This window comes from Rhodnius prolixus, unplaced genomic scaffold (assembly GCF_049639745.1).
Source record: "Rhodnius prolixus isolate KJV_2025 unplaced genomic scaffold, Rpr scaffold_10, whole genome shotgun sequence".
Classification (NCBI taxonomy): domain Eukaryota; kingdom Metazoa; phylum Arthropoda; class Insecta; order Hemiptera; family Reduviidae; genus Rhodnius; species Rhodnius prolixus.
The window spans coordinates 14,051,686-14,073,602 of NW_027411615.1; the positions used below are offsets into that span (position 1 = coordinate 14,051,686).

Sequence of the window (21,917 nt, forward strand, 5' to 3'; positions counted from 1 at the left end):
TAACAGTATACACCCTAGGGCTACGGAACCTAGGAGGCCGGCCTGAAAGTCTAATTGCTTTGAGGGGGGCATTGGACTCGGGCGCTGAGGGCCAATCATCCACAACGCCTTAAACTACCAGATTATGAAAGCTCAGGATGAACCAAGAAAAGCTAGACTGTCTAAACGGTTACAACTTGACAAACGTCTATTGGCTAATGATTTTAGGATTGCGACATGGAATGTTTTATCCCTCTACTGACCTGGAGCCGTCAATGTAATTTCTAGAGCAAACTAGAAAATATCGGACTGACATTACTGTTATTCCAGGTAGTGAGATCGTTAGGAACAGGCATAATGGAAGAGAAAAAGGAGAAAATTATCTATTACAGCTGCCATGAGAAACAGCACGCTTCAGAGAGTGGTGTTAAGTAAGCGGCTAAGGCAATCAGCTAATCGACTTTAAAGCCTATAGCCCCAGAATATGCTATATTCGGTCAAGAGGAATGTACTATAGTTATAGCAATTTTAGCGTCTACACGCCAACCGAAGTCGCTGAAATGGGGAAAAAAAAGAGTCTGATAAGTGAACCCCGACTCAATACAAAACTCTGCCTTGTAGATTTCAATGCGCAGATTAGTAAAACCAGATTGATCATGTGCTTATAAGCTACAGACTTGATGAAAGAACCTTTAGGTGTGCGAATATAAGCTCGGTCCATTATTTGGATGGCTCTGATTCATTTCTTTCGATTTATTTTGTCTATATAATTCATGAAAATCGGTTCGCGTTGTTTGCAAAAAAAAAAAAAAGATAGGAAGAAGAAGAAAATTTTCTGAAAATGCCGTTTTTCATTTTTTTCAAAAACTAATTAATCTACGTTATTGCAAAAAAAAAAAAAAAAAAAAGTTGCAGTTATAAAGGAGGATTTACCCTGTATTTTAAAGAAAATTTGGGAATTTTATCTTTTATAGAAAAAGAGAAAACAAATTGTCAAATTTGGGTGTTTTTCAACTTTTTCGAGCACTTTTTGACGATCAATATCTTTACATCTGTCCTACCGAACAGATTTATTTATTAGCTAGTTTTAACTATAAAACAGCGGTTCCCAACCTGGGGTACGCGAAAGATTGTTTAGGGGCACGCAAAAAAAAATGTATTATGGTGGAAGATATAAAAATCATACAGATATATTATTAATGAGAAAAAAATTATATTATAAATGATTCCTACAACTTAATTACAAAATTATTGTAATAAAACTGAATAACATATAAACTGACAAGAATTAAGTACTCATTCGATTCTGCAGTATTTTTTTAAAAAGTAAATATATTTGTATATCAAAAATTATTAAATAATTTCTTGAAAATGTAAAAATTCGAAAAAATGTTGCTTTAGTTTTGACTAATATTAGACATGGCCCGCATATAATTTACTTCTCCTTTATTAACGCTTTGCTGTTTCAATTTACGACCCCTGCAATAGTTATTGGTTTGAAATGTTTACCTATTCATAAATGATATAAATATGTATATGTTCTTTACAAGACACATTATATTCAGATTGTTTTGCTGTTAATTTAAAGTTACAATACGTAAAATCAAGGAAACAATCAGGTAAAGGGGTATACACTAATGAAAAAAGATTGGGAACCGCTGCTATAAGCTATTATATTTTCTTGTTGTCAACAGGCAGTTGTAATTAACATCCTTGAGAATAGTAACAATAATCGCTTTAAGATTTATACCATTTTAATTAAAATATGTGTAGTTCAAAAATTTGAATCATGAAAGAGTTTCTTAGGCGTAAATTAAAAGAGGAATTGATAGCTAAGAGTATATAAAACGAACCCAAGATAATAAATAAAGTTGTCAAAAAACTTGACGAGAGAAGATTATAACTTATTTAATATATGCACGGAATAAATTTGGTTGGGAAATTAGCGGAAAATAGGCCAGCGGAAAGCGGGGGTGGGGGTCACATTGTTTAAAACGTGGAAAGTCGTCATAAGTTTGAACTATACAGGGTGTAATTTTCTACTCTTTGATATTAAATACATTTTTTCTTCTTTTAAATTTAAATACCTTCCTATACCTAGTATGGAAAAGCTATTCTTCGATTTTATCCGTTGCAGCATGTTTATTGCATCCCTGTCGGGTTCGAATTTTTAACCATTGTCAGAGCTAGATAAATCAGTTTAGTGTAAAGATTTCCGATCAGGGGACACAAGAAACATGCATGCTACCCATGTAAGCTTATTTTGTTAAATAAGCTCATTAATAATAGCAAATATAAGCATTATAAATGAATAAAAGAATAGTACAGGATCTAAATTTAGATTTGGTAAAAATGTCTAAAAAATGTAAGCAGTTAATTTTGGAAATACATAAAGTTTTATGAACTAATATTAGGTAGCTGGGAAAAGATGGGCCAAAACAGAGGAATATATCTGTATATATATACACATTTATACATGCCTAGATACACACACAAATAGTGGAAGTGATGTGCTCTAATATTTATGTAAATAGTAGTTTAGAAGTTTGGCTGGTAGATAGAGCTGGTGATACTGCCAGCAACCAATCTGCGGCTTCCTAAACCACTCATATTAAATTCAACACACTTACCGCAAACTTGCACTTGCGTCACTTCTGTAGCTATCTCTATAATGTATTTAAATAAATCTATTTCTGTAGATACAGATATATATATTTGGAATAATATTAAATTATAAACAATGAAGCAAATTCTGGAAACATTTTTAAAGAACTTTGTAATAATTGGTTTTATTATTCAACTTCATGCGGAATTTACAGACCCACCTCTAGCATATACTATTCGCAGTGCCTGAGGCAAAAAATAACATTTTGGGAACTCACCGTTAGATATTTTTTTCAAATTTCTTCATTTATTATCTCTTTTTTGAAAGTACGGTTTGAAGTAACTGATGTTTCGATAACACAAACCTATTTCTGCGGTAGCCTTCGTAAACATAATTGTATCTTTTACAATGTTTACCATCTGTAAGTCTATTATAGCATTCTGAACTAGAAGAGCGAGCTTGGCCTAGGCTGATGCCTAATGAATAGAGGAAATCTGAGTTCTTCTTGTGTACAATTCTCTTGGATTCAAACCATAGACCCTGCGCTGTGGACTCTCTAACACCCAATCACTTTTTTAAATTTTCTTTCACCAAAAAAGGTACACTTTTGTCGCCCTTTTCCTTTTTTTTAGCAGCGTTGCTTTAAAAGCGGATTTTTGGGGTTTAATATGTTCGCCGTTATACTATTTTCTATAAATGCTATTGTTTCAGCGAATCCAGCTGAACTATTAGCATTAACTGAGTAGATCTCCTCATAACTAGTGAACCATTTCTCATTTAATGGATCTTCTAACGTATGCTCCACCCTCTGATTGATATGAGAAGCAGATTCTACAGACTATGACAGAACATATGAGCTAGTATTGCAGACTTTCAGACACAACTGCCGCAGAAAAGACTACGAGAAGGCGAAAATTTGGACTGAAATTTGCTTTTACAGAATTGAGCTACAACATGGACCAATAAGATTTTTAAATCTGGGGTGGAAAGTACGATTGTTATTGCACAAAAGTTGCATTAACGATGGCATTTTGGAGTCAATTTGGTTCGTCTGTCGAGTAGCCTTTTTCATAACTCAGTAACTTAAGTTTCTGAGGCCTGACTCCAGGTGTAAGAGACTAGGGAATCGAAAGACAATTTTTGGAGCTATTATCATATAAGTTAGATAACATTGCCGCAGAGTTATTTCTGGTTAGAGCATTTTGTTCGCTAACTTTCAGATAGGTTTCCTGGTAGGACCCGACAGTTTTCCACAATTTTGTGCTTTATTTTTTAAATATTTTGTGCAAAACTTTCAAAACATCTATGTCCATTTAATTAGGTACATATTAATGCTATAAATGAATCGTTACATGAATATTATTAATATTAATTATATAATACCATATTATTAGGCTAATGAATTAACTCAATTTCATTTTGTAATATAAGAGCATGCAATCAAACAAGTTAATTTAACAAGTTAATATTTTTAGTGAAAACAAATAATTTCGTAGTAAAAAAATTGAGAAGTTTCAAAACGTCCATTAAAAGAAGTAAACATAAAAAGGAATGCATTTTTTTCAATAATTATTTTTTAAAGCTCCAATTGAATGAAAATCAACTCAGAATAGATTCCTTTAAGTCAGGCGCCACGGTAGCCGAGCGGTTAGAGGCGAGACCTGTAAAGCTAATATGCATTGTGGTACTGGGTTTGATTCCCAGTCTTAGGCCTTGGATTTTATTTAATAGTTAATAAATGAAATTTTCAGTAAAATATGTTTGCTAGTCGCCTCCGTCCACGACTCCTAATTGGTAGTTGGACGTTAAGCCCCGCCTGAAAAAAGATTCCTTTAAGTTGATATAACAATCGCCTCCACCAACTCTATTCGGCCTTGTACAGCTGCCATCCAGTTCTATACTCCGATCAAATTCTTTGAATCCCCTCTTTCATAGCAACCATCCAAATAAATGGCCAGGCAACCAATTCGTTGCTCAATCTGAAGCTTCTAATGAAACACATCGTTGGCCATTCGGACAATGTGTTCAACTTGAACGATGTCGTACAGTTTTAATAATTATTGGTTTGATGTTCAGCTTCCTGGAGAGTAGGTCCTTCGTCACTAAACTTCACCTTCTTGGACTGCAACTATACATTCTTCTTCTCGATGACGGGTAGATTCTCTTCGTCATCTTTTGAAATGGTCCAAGTCTCAGAGCGTTACACCAGCGCTGGGAAATGTACCAAGATCTCAATGCTTACCTCACCAATAGTGACTATAAATCAATAGTTACCTAATTTTATTCACAACAGTCATTATTCTTAGTCACTTTGATACAATTAAGAAATGAGAACAGAATATTGTGTGTTTAGATACAAAAGAGAGAAAAATAACGGTTTTCAATTTAATCTACAAATTAGGTAGTAAATAAAATAAAAATTGCAGATAGTGTACGCGAAAGAATGGGTGCAAACTCATGCATGACCAGCACCTGCCTTCCAGGAGGGTGTTAGACACCGTTACAGCCCTGGTTATCTACTGGCCATTTATTTTTTGATGAGCTTTACTGTTTAGAAATAGTAAATTACCGTTTATCTAACTAGGAAAAATAGTTTACTCCATTACAGTGTTTAGTGTTTATTTTAAACTTAAGTTTAATCTTTGTTCACTAACTTAATTTGCAATTGATCGTCTAGCGCCCAAGTCATTACTAACCAAGCTTTTTCTATTTTTTTTTCCAAAGAATCTCAGGGGATTTTTACTCATAATAAGAAATGCATTCCTCCAAAGCAAAGCTTATTTCTCATTACAATGAGCTAGGCGAATTTGTTGGGTTTCAATTGTTTAGCAGCTACTGCCGTGAACTCGTGTTGCATATTGCGCATCTAGATATTTTCTTGTGGTATGCGCTACAAGCTCTATAAGGTCTCGAAAATATCAATTCTAAAAAAAAAATAAATATCAAAAATTTTATTCTAGATCGCCAGTAAACAGCCGATTCCGGAAACTAGATACCAAGCCTTAATCCAGTGGTTCTTAACCGGTGTTCCGCGAATATGGTCCAAGTGTTCCGCGAAATTTCAATTTTAAATGTATTGAAGATTAGAAAATTTTCTTATTTGTAGCAACGTACTTTTATGTTCATTATTTGATTAATTTTCAGAATTTATTTTTTAAAACTATGTAATAATTTATCCTTTTTAATTTTAATTAATACATGTATCTTTTTTGAAAATTATATTCGATTTTTTATTATTCATTAATATTAAGTTCTTGCTAAATACCGAATTTCAAATTTTTTAATGTTAGTGTTCCGCGAGAAAAATATATACACAATTGTGTTCCGCGTCTTTGAAAAGGTTAAGAACCACTGCCTTAATCTCTTAATAAACTGATCAAATTCATTACTGCCGGATGTAACCTGTGCGAAATAACGATCATGCAACTGCTTCTGGGCCCAGTAATCAGGCATGCCAATGACATCCATTTTGCTGCTGCATTCCTGCAAATTTAAGGCAATACATTCCTGTCCGATTGATAGTCAGAGAAATATTATTGAGCGAATAATATGTTGTTTTTTTTAAATAATTATTTGCAGCGCATCGACTGCAATGTCAATAGCAATCGATATAATTACACCAGATGTTAGTGGTACGACTGTTTCTTCAACTAAAAAATGTTTCAATCCTTTAATATGCACTTTGTTGCAGTCAGCGTTGATCTGTATTATTTAGAAAAGTCAATAAAACATGGGTCGATAACTTAACATTTTCCAAGACGCTTTTAGTACTAATTTGTGTTTTCAATTAAATTAAATTAAATTTAAATTAATTGCTAGGGAATTTTAAAATATTTTCAATAAAATAGGGAAGAGAAATTGTTGATAATTTTATTTTTAATCATTTTAGCTCATCTTTCGAGCACAGGACTGTACCATTTTCAAAGCTTTTACTTACTAATTGAATTGCACTTTGCATTTGATTACATATTTAAAATATTAAAACTTTTAATTTTTATTTAATTTTTTGCAAGGTAGTTGGTTAAAAACTGTAAGTTAATAACTATGGATTATTTCTTACAGCTGTGATTGTTTACTAATTCAAAAACTAAACAAGAATGAATTTGGCAATAATTCCTCTTCCCTATTGGTTTAAATCACCAAAAAAATAAAAGAGTAACAAGAAAAAAATATAAAATTTTAATCTAAAACAGTCTGTAAAAATATAAAAAGCCTCATTTTTTATCTCCACAATAGATAAAAAAAAGCTTTTTGCTAAGAAATATTATGAAACAATGCAACTTTGAAATCGTTTTAACCTGTAGAAAAATGATTCTGTAAAGGTCACATCTCTTGTCCATTTCTTTGCGGTTTAAGAACGTACATAAAACCCACAGATACCCTTTAAATGAATTTATTAGACAGAAAAGGAAATAATTTGATTTCTCTCATAACAGATTGTTTTTTTGGTTCGAGGAGATTACTCGTAGGTTGAGAATCATATCAGAACAGGATTTAAGAGTGGAAGAAGCACAGATGGTCGTTTCGCTTCAGATGGTTATTCGTAAAGATAGCCGCCCTCATGGCGTTGGAACAATTCTACAGAAAATGGTACACTTGGGTGGAAAAATGAAAAGTTGTCCTGCTTTTCCGAGAATCGAGAAAAGATACCTTACAGTCTAATTGGTTAAAATAGGAATCAAAGTATTCAATTTTATTAAACTAAGTATGAAGGCGCCACGGTAGCCGAGCGATTAGAAGGCGAGACCTGCAAAGCTAATATGCATTGTGGTACTGGGTTCGATTCCCGGTCTAAGGCCTTGGATTTTATTTAAAGATTAATAAAAGAAATTTACAGTAAAGTATGTTTGCTAGTCGCCTTTGTCCACGACACCTAATTGGTATTTGGACGTAAAGCTCGTCTGAAAAAATAGGCAATTACTTGACTTACTTAAATTAAGTATGATTGAAGTTAAATAATTAAATGAATTTGATTCAATATAAGTGATTAAATCGCATTGGGAATCAGATTGAACATTTATAAATAATTTTCAAATTCAATTTGTAAACGAGGCCTTAAACAATGTTCTTGCATGCCACGCTGAAAACCTTAAATTTTGATTTTATTTAAACGTAATAAAGTTATAAAAGGTGGAACTGATACAATTTAGGAAGGAACCGTATTCTGAAGTTTCTAGTACCTCATTTGAATCACTATGCTCAGTACTTTTCTTAAAAGTAGATCAAAACCAGTCTGACTCCGCTGCTTAATAATACGAGTTTATTATAGATTAAAATATACAGAAGAAATGTAAGAGAGCATCAGTTTCTTGAGCCAACAATTGAATTGATGGAAATGAAGGCAGGAAGCAAGACGGTGACAATTTTGTAAATGTTTTCACAGACGCTTCGGCGCAGCTGGGAACTACTGTCTGTATGAAACTGGAAGCGTTAAGCCTTATTTAAGATGTAAAGATGATGGCTGAGGAGACACTTGGATCAATTCCATTGATATTCCATACAGTGCTGATCCATAAAATGGCCATTCAACAAACTTTTCTCAATGAAAAAACAAATTATAATTCACTAATTTATGAGAAAATGTTCTAAATTCAAATCAAATTGCGAACTAACACAACAATTTTTTAAATTTATTAAATTTTACCCTCACTTGTAATTGTTTATGTTGCATATGTTTTACAATATTTGAAACTAACATTTCAGAAAAATAAATGTGGATAGCATTGATTTTCTTCTTTTCCAAATTGGATTTTATTGGTTAAGAAATTGTTTAGGCTGAGTTAACAATAATCCAATCTACCACGTAAGCCTGCAGTCCTCTAACAAAATGAAAATGCTTTCTGTTTTAGGACGATGAAATGAATATCTTCAAAATAATTAATACATTTACCATAAATATAATTTTACGTTACACTTGAAATAAATACATATAAACTGTTCACTGCCCAATTCGATTAACTACATAAAACAAAAAGTGGAGAAATGCGATGAAATAATTGTAGTTTTTTTTTTAAATTCCGTTTATAATAAATAATTAAATTTACCGTTATCATTCGCCTGCTACTGAATTTGACTTTAATTATTGGGCAACGATTTACATTAGAGCACGGAGTTAATCAAAATGGCTGCTGAAATGCACGATTATTTAATATCCAAAACATTTTTTGTCGTTGAGTGGTGTTAATCTTTATTAATTGAGCAATTCATTATAAATATAATAAAGCTATGACTGAACTAAGTTATTTGACACTTAAATTTAAGATATTTCTAAAAGTGGAGTTAATCGATTTGTGCAGTGAATGGCTCATTTAACAAATTATTAATTTATTTAAATTAATAAATTCATTAAATTGGCCAATTTTGTTTAGTAATCAGCATTAAATAAAACCCTGAACATAGTTACAAAGTAATTTGTGGCCACTCTGAACAAGTTACTATTAATCTTATAAAGGAAGCTAGTGAATATTTCAGGAGATGGACTTTGCGAAAGGTCTTTTGCATTCCTAAGTTCCTTTTAATTTCCTAAGTAGAATATATATTTTCAAAGAAAGTACTTAACCTAAAATCACATAAAACACTTTTAAGCGAGGAAGAAAACTTTTCTAAAAAAATATTAATTGAATCCCTCGATCACCAAGCTATTTTAGTATTTCATTTCACTGTTTAGGGAATTCTGGAGAACCATAAAATGGTTGGCAATTTTAATTATTACGCTTATTTATTTTATTTTTTCCTTACTGTAACAGTTAATATGGGTACACTATAAGATAATAATACAAAAAAATACTAATATTTAGGGAGATAATAAAATTTATCAGATACGGTATTCTCGATAATTTCACATTTAGAAAATGTATTATAATTTCAAATAAATTTTAAGCACGATCTTCGGCAAATACATAAATTAAACATACAATGTAATAATATAATAAAAATATAATAGTAATTATAATGGATTAATATAAATTTGAATCATGAATAACGTACTGCTTCATTTACTTTCAATTTTTTTTCTCTTCGTGACTGCTACATTCACTAAAGTGCATTTTATATGTCGGTTAAATTTAAAGCTTCATCCCTATACAAAATAAAAATAAACATTTCAATTGATTAGACCGTTTATTAATTAAGTTATGTTATTATGTAAAACAATTATCGTTGAACTGAACGATGGAAACCAATTTTTGAAAAAATATACGGCTATAAAATTGTGATTCACATTTCAACCAGGCTTGGTTTTCACGTGTATTCTAAATAATTTATTTAAATTTCAATTAAAAAAAAAAAACCTGACGAACAGAAGTGAGGTTCTCTTCAGGTTATCATTTCGCGTAGGGGACATTGCTTGTACATCTATTGATTCAGGTTACATTGCTTGTACATCTATTGATTCAGGTTACATTGCTTGTACATCTATTGATTCAGGTTATATTGCTTGTACATCTATTGATTCAGGTTACATTGCTTGTACATCTATTGATTCAGGTTACATTGCTTGTACATCTATTGATTCAGGTTACATTGCTTGTACATCTATTGATTCAGGTTACATTGCTTGTACATCTATTGATTCAGGTTACATTGCTTGTACATCTATTGATTCAGGTTACATTGCTTGTACATCTATTGATTCAGGTTACATTGCTTGTACATCTATTGATTCAGGTTACATTGCTTGTACATCTATTGATTCAGGTTACATTGCTTGTACACCTCTGGCGAAAGAGATATTAGCTCAACCCCTACTCAAATTTGGTTTTCCCTAAAACTAATGTTTTATTCCACTTTTTTCACATTTCTCAACATTGTAAACTTCAAGTTTTTGAAATCAAATACCTACAAGTTCATGAAGTTGATCGTAGAAACGATGCGGAGTTATAATTTTTATTTGCTAATTTAGATTGAAAAAATTGAAAGCAAACTGACCGAAATTCGCATCTGTTATTTCTTGAGTCTAGTTCCACACTTTTAAATAAGATTTCATGTTCAGACATGTAGAAATTGATAGTGTATCCAGTAAATATCATAATTCCGCTGCTCATTAGTGATTTTGTTGGATAAAATTAATTTTTTATTTAAAATTGTGAGCAAAGAAAATGATTTAGATGGTCAAATTCCATTTGACAGTTAAACTGTATATAACTAAATACGGTATTGGCATGATTTAGTGTTTGCTAAGGTGGCAGGTGTGTTCCGCATTGGTAATCGAATAGATCTGCTCAAATCCTCTAAACCCCTTTGAAAATCATTTAATTAATGAATCAGTGGCGCCCCTCTGCGCACCTGACCGGTAATAGGTAACATGAATTAGCACCTGAGTAAAGGATTATTATCCCTTCTAGTTTATAATAATTGAATTTCCAGATTGGCGAATTTAGTGGCCATGTCTTGATTTATTTTTAACTTATCTATTTGGAAGATTAAATTAGTAATAGCAGCTGAACTGATTTACAGACTTTTTTGGAGCAGTTTTTATTTCCTTCTTAAGAACGTTAACAAGAAGAATTTTCAACAGGGCAAATATTCTACTTTGTAAAGTTTGTAAAGTAATCGCCTATTTTTTCAGGCGAGGCTTAACGTCCAACTACCAATTAGGCGTCGTGGACGGTTGCGGAAGCTCATTCGAGGTGTGGCTATTAAATAACGAGACTATTGCTGTAAAACATTTTATTTTAAATTCATACATATTTAGTTATTATCACCTTCAATATACACCCCTCCCCTATCCCTACAACGCTCCATGCGAATTTACCATTGTTCGAAACAGTGCTGGAAGTCTTTTTCTGTCAGCTCCTGCATGACGCGTACCGCTTTTTTATTTCACAGTTTCAACGGACTGAAATCGTGTTCCTTTTAATGCAGATTTGACTTTGAGGAACAAAGTCATATGGGGTCAGGTCAGGCGAATAAGGCGGATAGCCTAAAACTGGGATGTTGAACTTGGCTAGAAACGTCTTCACAGGCAATACAGTGTGAGCCGGCGTGTTGTCTTGATGGAGAACCCATGACTTGTTCTTCTACAGATCGGGTCGTTTTTTTCCTTACTCTTTCACGGAGTTAAACAAGCACCTCACGGTAGTAATATTGATTAATTATAATCGATATTTTCATCCGTTTTGGATGTGGAAGGGTGACCCGGGCGGTCATCATCTCCTACGTCTTCTCAGCCATCTTGGAAACGCTTGAACCACTCCAAAAACTCGCGCACGTGATTAACATTCATCGCCATAAACTTCTTTTAATAAAAGATAAGTTTGAGTAGCGGTTTTACCCAGTTTCATGTGAAATTTCACGACAATTCGTTGCTCTATTACATGTGTAGTATCATGTTTTTGGCAAAGCGAAACTAACACCTCATACCCAAACGACGGTTCCGGTCAGAGAGATTTCTCTACAAACACGTGAGACGCTGCAATCGATAGAGAAGGCTTTACGCTGCACAGCTGTCGGTCGTTAGGATTTGGCGCATGCATAGTTCTTCTGTAGCAGCATCAGTCACGTTATTTAATAGCCACACCTCGTAAGCGGGATTCGAACTGTGGATCTCCCACTTACAAAGCCATGTTCTTGATGACTAGACCAACACCCGTCCCTAGTTGTTTGTAGAAGATAGTACCTGAAATTAAAAATACTATATAATACAAGAAACTGATCCTGATATCCTGATCGGTTTATTAACCCTTGGTTATTATTAGAGCAAGAAATGCTAGAAATCGTATAATAGTCCAGGATATCCAAGAAACTAGCAGCTTCTTGTCGGTCTGATTTAATATCTTCTGTTAGTGACTGTTCGGGCAAATTACCTTCAATCCAAAAGAGGTTCGCCCACGATCTTCTGGAAGTATGTAGGATGAAGTGATGTGTTCCGTACTTGTGCTTAAGTTGATAGATTGAGAAATATATTGTACAGTAATTTTTCTTATACTGACGTGGGTTGTAAAAATAATTTTTCTAACTCGTTGATTAATTTGTAGATGTGCTGACATGGCGTCATTTTGTTAATAAAGTTCTGCGAACTATTATTTCACTGTCTTTATATTTTCTGTAGAACAATACTCTGTTTGAGTGATTAGGTTAATGCGTCATTCCAGCTAACTAGTTTTCCATTTTGGTAATTAACAAATAGGATGTGCTGAAATGAGATATTAAGTTAAATTATTAATGTCCAAACCATACAAAAAACTATGGGACTGCACAGGTTTTTGATATTTCAGAGCTAAGCTAGCTCACTCATACTGTAGAATATTAAAGTACACTTACACTAAACGAGCGAACACATGTTCTAGTTCACCACAAATCGAAGCCCCCCAATTTTCTATCTCCCCTAATCGAGCATTCGTGAAAATCTATCGGAATGCTCGTTCGGTTAGTCTAAATGGTCGCAATAAAAAACATGTGCTGTTAGAATGTTCATCCGTTATCGTCTGGTTTAGAACTTACTAGAGCATTCTAGCTTGTTTTGAATTCTTTTATGGTGAATTTATATTGTAAACATCGCTATGGAGGACTCCGTAGACTGAAACTCTCCCTTTAGTCTGAAAAAATAAAATTATTTTTGGAAAATAGACTATGTATGTTAATACTAAAGGTCAAAAACAAAATAAAACCACTGCAGTTCTTAGGCTTTAAAGTTCGTTTAGATGGTACTAAGTAAATTTAGGCTAATAATGAATTGGTTCGCCTTTGACCAGGATCTTTTCACCGTTTGTTACCACGTTTTAGGTGAATCTAACGCTTTGTTGGATGTACTACTGAGACATTTTCCTTCGACGTGTAGTTCGTCCTTTGAAGATGCAGTGGGAAGAGAGTTTACCAGCCGGACAAAATGTCGTCTTTTTTCGTTTTTTGTTCTGAATGTCCGAACTCCCTTTTAGTAAATATCTCAGATCCCTTGACTTAACCACTGCGAAATTAGCAACCAGTTGAAGCACCTTAATTAAGAAAATTTTAACTTTGAAGTATAACTTCAGCAGCTCAGTCTAAAACCCCAGTTTTCCAAGGCCAGTGATGGCGAACCTATGACCCGCGGGTGAGACACTGACCCGCGCAAGCTTTTTCACTGACCCACAATTGCTAGGCAACCATTTGTTTGTTTACGCGGGTTGATTTAGATTTTCTAATTGTGTGGATAATTTATATTCTATCTGTATTTTTTTCAATCACGCATCGATACAAAAGCAATTTAAATGCTATCTATAACTTTTAGTTTGATAATTACAACGTAAATGACAAATGCTTTTGTAGTATTTGAAATATAAGCAAAAGTGTTAAAATGTATCAAATAAAATGTATAATTTTACTCATATTTTCTTTGTTAAAAAGATCGACAACCCAAAGCAAATAACCATATTTAGAGTTTTCTTCAGATAAAACACACTTTTGTAAGGTTTTGTTCAGTTATGTTTGTAAAAAGAGACACTCCATAGCACTTGTTTCAGTCCCATTTTACCCGTTAAGCCAACTGAATGTTTTAAAGATGTTTAGTTTTGAAAATATTCAGTTTAAAATTTTTTAAACTTAACTCTTGTGCAAATGGCTAGTACTAAAAAAAAAAAAATGAACAAAATTTGACCCACATCTAAAAAAAAAAGGTTCGCCATCCTTGTCCTAGGCTACGTGAGATACATGCTGGTTCACACTTCTTCTGTCCTGGAACAGTCCGAGGATCGCACAAAGTTTATAATAATAATAATAATAATAATAATAATACACAGGGAAGGGATTAGCTGAGTGGTTAGCGAGCTGGACTCCCACGCGGAGGTCCCGGGTTCGAATCCAGCTGCTGACCCCTTAGATTTTCTCTTCCTAGGAGCTTCTTACAGCTCACTGTCCGGTGATGGACAGTGTTGTCTGTAACGAGAGAACACTGTCCGGAGGCCGGCAGTGCACTGAAAAAAAGCTCCGGGCGCCAATAACCATTGATGTTGACGCGCCTTAAATCATTAAAAAAAAAAAATAATAATAATAATACACTTTATTGAAATTAATTTACAATCTTTACAGTGGGGGAAAAAAAACAAAAGCGTATAAGTCAGCCGGAAATAATGAGTTTTTTTAATAACTAAGTAGAAATAAGGCAAAAAATGACTCAATAGAAATGAGAATAGAACTAAACCAAAATCATCATTAATGAGGAAAAAAAGAACCCAATTATTTTATATGCTTAATAAAGAAAAATAGCTTTCATGAAGTACTTATAAACAGTCACGGGAAAAGTAAAAATAAAGTCACAAAAACAAAAATAAAATTTATAGTTATTATAGTTTGTTTTATAGTAGGTATGAAAGAGATCATATTGCTTAGATTATCCTGTAAACATAACCTCAGCTACAACTTCCTTAAGTAAGAGATAGTGTTGTATCCCTGAATAAAAGAATACCTTTATAGAAGGTATGAAAGAGATCATATTGCTTAGATTATTCTGTAAACATAACCTCAGCTACAACTTCCTTAAGAAAGAGATAGTGTTGTATCCCTGAATAAAAGAATACCTTTATAGTAGGTATGAAAGAGATCATATTGCTTAGATTATCCTGTAAACATAACCTCAGCTACAACTTCCTTAAGGAAGAGATAGTGTTGTGTCCCTGAATAAAAGAATACCTTTATAGAAGGTATGAAAGAGATCATATTGCTTAGATTATCCTGTAAACATAACCTCAGCTACAACTTCCTTAAGAAAGAGATAGTGTTGTATCCCTGAATAAAAGAATACCTTTATAGTAGGTATGAAAGAGATCATATTGCTTAGATTATCCTGTAAACATAACCTCAGCTACAACTTCCTTAAGGAAGAGATAGTGTTGTGTCCCTGAATAAAAGAATACCTTTATAGTAGGTATGAAAGAGATCATATTGCTTAGATTATCCTGTAAACATAACCTCAGCTACAACTTCCTTAAGAAAGAGATAGTGTTGTATCCCTGAATAAAAGAATACCTTTAAACTAATAAATTTATTTCAAAAACCAAACTCTTCAGGAACAGAAACCCTGATAATATATAATTTTTTCTTTTTATTTTTTTTAATGACACTTTTTTCACTCGGTGAATATTTATTGCTTAAACACTAATCTACAGCTTTAATTTGGAATATTTTTTCAGTGAAAATGACGTACTGGGTGCGATTCCTGATCTACACCTTAGTATTTATTTAAAAGATATTGTGAGAAATTAACAGTAAAGTATGTTTGCTAGTCGCCTCCGTCCACAGCACCTAATTGGTAGCTGGACGTTAAGCCCACCTAGAAAAATGGCTATTACTCTACTTTATTTTGAAGCAATAGTTTTAAATTCATTTTAGAATAATGTAGGTTTGTTTCACGTTACATTATACATTTATCACAATGGGGAGAAAATTGTGTTGATAGTAGAAAGGCAGGTGGTATTATATCACTTCCTGTGTGGGTGTACTATAACTTCCGGTAAATGAATGCCCGTTATGCTAAGAGCACGCAAAAAGTGAGCAGCTCGTGCCAATGGACAGGTTCTTATAACCAATGACAGCAACTCTGTCAGGTTATAATTATTATATCTTACTGCAAAATTATTACGAGAAACGGAAGGGAATTCAAAAGAATGTCCAATTATCTGGAAGAGTTTTACATAGCCCCAGATTGGAGCTTGTAGGGCTATGCTGAGTTACTTTTGTTCATTAGATTCAATTTGGACCGTTTGACGAGTATTTTTTTGATCATTTTGTGACGTAAGTTAAGTTCATGAACTTAGACTGAGAATAGAATCTGAGGTATCTGCCGGAGGGTTAGCAGGGATATGGTTCATATAGATTGAAGGGTTTTTGATTAAAGTAGAAGTTTGTGTGGTGTGATTTGGCCTCACTTTTCCATTTATACTCCATTTGCTTAACATGAAGTTGAGAATGGATGGATTGGATGGCAATTAAGGGATCTTATTATGGAATAGAATGGCCGTATCATCGGTATACGAATAAATTGAAGTGTTGAATCGGAGACGAAGATCAGCCTTATACAGGGTTATTAAGGAGTGGAACTAGAAAACTCCCTTTGAGGGACACCTGCGAGGATTGAGTAAACAGGAGAGGAGCAACAGCCTTGGATAACTTGGAAGAAGCAGTTTGATAGCAAGAAATTAACCAGTTAAGCGTGGAATTTAATTTAAAAAACCCCCGACAGTGTGAGGAATTAAAATCAGACAATGACGAGGTATACACCTTGAACGCAGGGCAAAACAACCAAAAGTTTACAAATTCGTAATAGTCACTGCAAGCGACTTTTTCTGCAATCTCTGGGGCTTGAGATTACAGAGCATTCTGTGCTCATTCAAAATCTTGCACCGCTTTACATTGTCTAGTTAACTAGAGACGCAAGAGCTTTTACAAGGAAGAAAAGAGCTTTGAATTCTGTGCAAAATGAAATCATGCTCGTACTGGGAGGTCTGAATCTCTATCTAAGGTAAAATCGGCATTGCACAAGGGTTGAGAGCTTCTATTTGTGTGCGTAATTCCCAATCTCTAATGCGGAGACCGAACATGTACCAACCACTTATCATTTGGCTGACTCCCCCCGCAGTTCTATTAGTAAGATAAAGGAAACATCCCACCAAATAATATCCTTATTGTATTTTATTAAAATTTCGAGTTTTTATAGTTATTAGCAATTTTATATTTTTCACAACGAGTATACACGTCAAACGCACCGTAACAGAGATTTGGTTTGACGTGTATATGTACGTATAAGTGTATTCACGTCAAATACGCTTAACTGGTTTAAGGGTAAGCTTAATTTCTGTTAATTTAATTTAAGCTTAGCCAAAAATCCTTGAAGCCAAACTTTTGTTGATTGTAGAAAAACTGGCAAAACTTTATCGGAACAGAAATTTTGAAACTTTAGTGATAAATTCATTTTGTTTTTATCCAATTTGAACTTCAAAACTTTAGCAAGCGCTTCATTTATTCATTAATTAATAAGCTTTGCATTTAGTCCTGTCTAAAAGTAGTAATTTACCAAAATTATTTATTAATTTCCTGAAAAGTCACTGTCGTTCAGCTATTCGAAGGCAGGTAGTCCAATATACAGTGTAATCCAAATAAAAAGTACTAGCTGATCCAGTGGACAGTTGTCAGTGTCTGACACTCCAGTGCCTGGAACTCATTTACTATGTGGTGACCACTCTCGCAGAGGAAGGGATAATGAGAGGGGCCTTCACCCATCGTAATCCCGTTGCAAGAGGGGAAAATCCAGAACATCGGCTGCACTAAAACATGCTGTGGGTTGGTTTTGGGGTAAGTTTATTGGAATTCAGTGACCAGAAAATTTAGATATTTAGAAAATAAATAGTATAATAATAACAAAAATTTGGACTCCCACGCGCAGGTCCCGTGTTCGAATCCAGCTGTGACCCTTAGATTTTCTCTTCCTAGGAGCTTCTTACAGCTCACTGCCCGGTGATGGACAGTGTTATCTGTAACGAGAGAACACTGTCCGGAGGCCAGCAGTGCACTGAAAAAAGCTACGAGCGCCAATAACCTTAAATAGTGAAGCGCCTTAAATCATTAAAAAAAAGAAATAAAATAATAAATACATTATATATAAGAATATAAATAAATGATACATTAACAATAAAAATAATAATGCAAACGATGAAGAGGGAAAAAGCTGTTTGCTTTTTCATGAAATTCTACAAAAAAAATTTTATCCATGCGACGGATTTTTTTTTAGAAGAACTATGCATGCGCCAAATCCTAACGACCGACAGCTGTGCAGCGTAAAGCCTTCTCTTTCGATTGCAGCGTCTCACGGGTTTGTAGATAAATCTGTTTTACCGGAACCGTCGTTTGTGTAAGAGGTGTTAGTTTCGTTTTGCCGAAAACATGATACTACACATGTAGTAGAGCAACGAATTGTCGTGAAATTTCACATGAAACTGGGTAAAACCGCTACTGAAACTTATCTTTTATTAAAAGAAGTTTATGGCGATGAATGTTTATCAAGTGCGCTAGTTTTTGAGTGGTTCAAGCGTTTCCAAGATGTCCGAGAAGATGTCGGAGATGATGTCTGCCCGGGTCGCTCTTCCACGTTCAAAACGGATGAAAATATCGATTGTAATTAATCAACATTACTACCGTGAGGTGCTTGCTCAACTCCGTGAAAGAGTAAGGAAAAAACTACCCGATTTGTGGAAGATCAAGTCTTGGGTTCTCCATCAAGATAACGCGCCAGCTCACACTGCATTTTCTGTCAAGACGTTTCTAGCCAAGTACAACATCCCAGTTTTAGGCCATCCGCCTTATTCGTCTGACCTGGCCCCATGTGACTTTTATCTGTTCCCCAAAGTCAAGTCTGCATTAAAAGCGACACGATTTCAGTCCGTTGAAGCTGTGAAAGAAAGAGCGGCACGCGTCATGTAGGAGGTCTCAGAAAAAGACTTCCAGGAGCGTTGTAGGGATAGGGGTGGGGTGTATATTGAAGGTGATAATAACTAAATATGTATAAATTTAAAATAAAATGTTTTGTAGCTATAGTCTCGTTATTTAATAGCCCGTACTCATTATTCGTGTAATTAGGATTTAATTGATCAGTAGAGTTGACTTCTTTAGCCCAAGTATCTTTAACTTTGCACAATCCTTTGAAATACTTCTCTGTCGCCGACCAAATAAAAAGTATCTGTCGAATAAATAAAGGGGATAGAAACATTAAATCTATCTCCATCGATTATAAATAAAGGAATTAATATTTCCCCACCCAAAAAAACAATATTGAGTCACTATCTTTATCTACACAATTTGTATTCCCAGTATTCCAGATTCATTCGATTCATGTGGCTAAAATATTTCAGGAATAATTTATTACAATGAATGTGGAAGATTACACCTAAATGGAGGTAAAATACCGGATGTTACGTGGGTATAACTATGCGGCTATCGCTATACAAGTTTTAGCGCCATTAATGCAGCAAAATGGCCTAATTTATCCTACAACTGCCAAAAAACATATTCATTTCACGTGCCTGGGCTAAACGGAAACGAACATTATTCCCTCTCAATATTTACCAATGAAACATTTGTCTTATTTCAAAATTATGTTTTTAACTGTTTAGTTTAGTCTAATGATGTTTATTCTTTGAACGCATTTTATTTATTTAGTTTTTATTTTCCATTAGTCGAGGAGCCATTTAACTGAATGGAATTTTCTATAAAATAGCTTCAACGTTTTTCTTTAGCTATGTTATAATAATAATAATTATTTTATTTATTTTTTAAATTTATTAAGTTATTTATAATCATTTATACAATAAGTAAATCAGGAAGTACAAGATTAATTGGTACGTGAAGAGCAGGAGGAGAGAAACTACCCAGTGGTAGCACTCTGTATAGGATATTAATGATGTTTAGGTCTTCAGACCTCAAGGAAGTCGCGGGGCCACTGGCGATTCAGTCGGCGAGGAGGATTGTCAGAGGAGGCGAGAGACTGTACAAGAGGTTTGGAGCAAGTAGAGAGAGCAGTATGGAACTATTAATATTTAGTCTTTGGCAAGTTGTTGTACGAAGGGGATGTCTGCGGTCGTTGTAAAGAGTGAGGTTAGTCACCGTAGAAAGGAGCGTCAACTATCTGTCGGTGGAGTTTTAATTGAAATGTCCTGAACAGTCCGTATGTTTGTAGGTTTGGCTGAACCCCCACAGCTCTAGTCCGTAAGTTCACCATTGGTTTGAAGATAGTACTGTATATTAATCGTTTGAGTTCAATGGGCAATTTAGAGCGTCGTCCAAGAAGTCTGTAAAGCAGTTTCGCACGTTTTGTCATTGCTTGTCTTTTAAGTCTAGAGTGTGGGTTCCACGTGAGTCGATTATTATTTTTATTTCTTTAAATTATTTATTGCAAAATTTAGAACTGCAAAATTTATTATTAATAATTATAATTATTGCACCTCGTGTAGGTCTGTAACATTTAATTTAATTACATACTTAGTAGTCCAGTTTATTCCAACTTCTAGGGCCGAGATGAGCAACCAGCGGCTCGCCACACATTCTTGTAAAAAATTTAATAATAATAATAATAATAATAATAATATCTTTTATTATAATGAATTTAAATTATACAAAATAGAATTACAAATAAATAAAAGACAATACTCTCTGGTGTTAAACACCATCAGAGGGGTTGTATCGAGAACAATAAAACGAAAATAGAAAAAATAAACGAATAAAAATAAAAAGGAGGCTTTGCACAAAAAACAACATAAATGCACAATACAGTCTAAAATTAAACAAAATAAAATTACAAAAATTACAGTACAAAAAACAGTATAAAATTAAAAATTGAATTCCAAAATTAAATCATATCTATATGACCATGCCAATTTACAGTATTGTATTAATAAATAAAAATTTGCGCCATTTAAGTATTTTATAAGCTCTTCTTTAGAAAGACTGGTTTTTTTAAAAAATTTAAATCTTATTTCACTGAGGATAGGGCAGATCGCAAGAAAGTGAAATATATCCTCCTGCTCGGATCTGTTGCATAGAGAACAAATTGCAGAACCACTGGAATAACGTTTGTAATTTAAATTTAATAGCTCTCCCCTAGCCCTTAAAATCCAACTTACATCTGTTATTTTAAACTTTTTATCTAAATAGTTTATGTCGTAATGTCCGAAATGTCCAAACGTTTCACTCAGCATAATATAGGCGCCTATATGAGCACTCTCTAAAGGAGGTTACTTGATTGTTTATACAACCAATTATATTTATGTTCAATTGTAAAAAATTTAAAAAAAAGTATTAAAAAATTATAGTAATTTGTAAATTTTTAACATGAATATCTCGTAGTTTTTGGTTTCAAAATTTTTTCTTCACCATTTAGTGGTAGAAGTGGATACAGATGATTTATAAATGAAATTAATAGATATTCAAAATGACACAGACCCCCCCCCCCCCAAAAAAAACAAATTTCAAAATGTTGGCATTTATCATTTGCTTATCAAAATTACGTCAATCCAGAAAAATTCCCAAGATTAATCGCACATATACAGCAAATAATGACACTTTTTTGGGGGAGCACGTATGTTTGTGGACAATAATTAAAAGCGATCGCCCATCTAGATTTAGCAATGTTCGTTTAGAAAGCTGTTTGCGAGTTGCTATATCGTCTATATCACCAAATATAGACGAATTAGTTGCTAAAAAATCAATGCCCAAATTCCCATTAAAGATTTAATAATTTAATCTTTTACGTAAATCTTTTTCTACATAATAATAATTTTTATCTAAAAATCTTCTTTTTATTTTCTGCAGTACAATAAGCAAAAGAGATGAATGATAAGGGTAGCACAAATATACATGCATGCATTATACATAT

General features: G+C 33.5%; 1 long non-coding RNA gene across 1 annotated transcript; it reads right to left on the reverse strand.

The window, feature by feature from the left end:
* Positions 1-12,147: 12,147 nt before the first annotated feature.
* LOC141456636 (uncharacterized) lies at positions 12,148-20,610 on the reverse strand. The gene is made up of 3 exons (XR_012459902.1): positions 20,525-20,610; positions 12,845-13,119; positions 12,148-12,716 (listed from the first exon to the last, which is right to left on the reverse strand). It is a non-coding gene; the product is annotated as an uncharacterized lncRNA (long non-coding RNA).
* Positions 20,611-21,917: the final 1,307 nt, after the last annotated feature.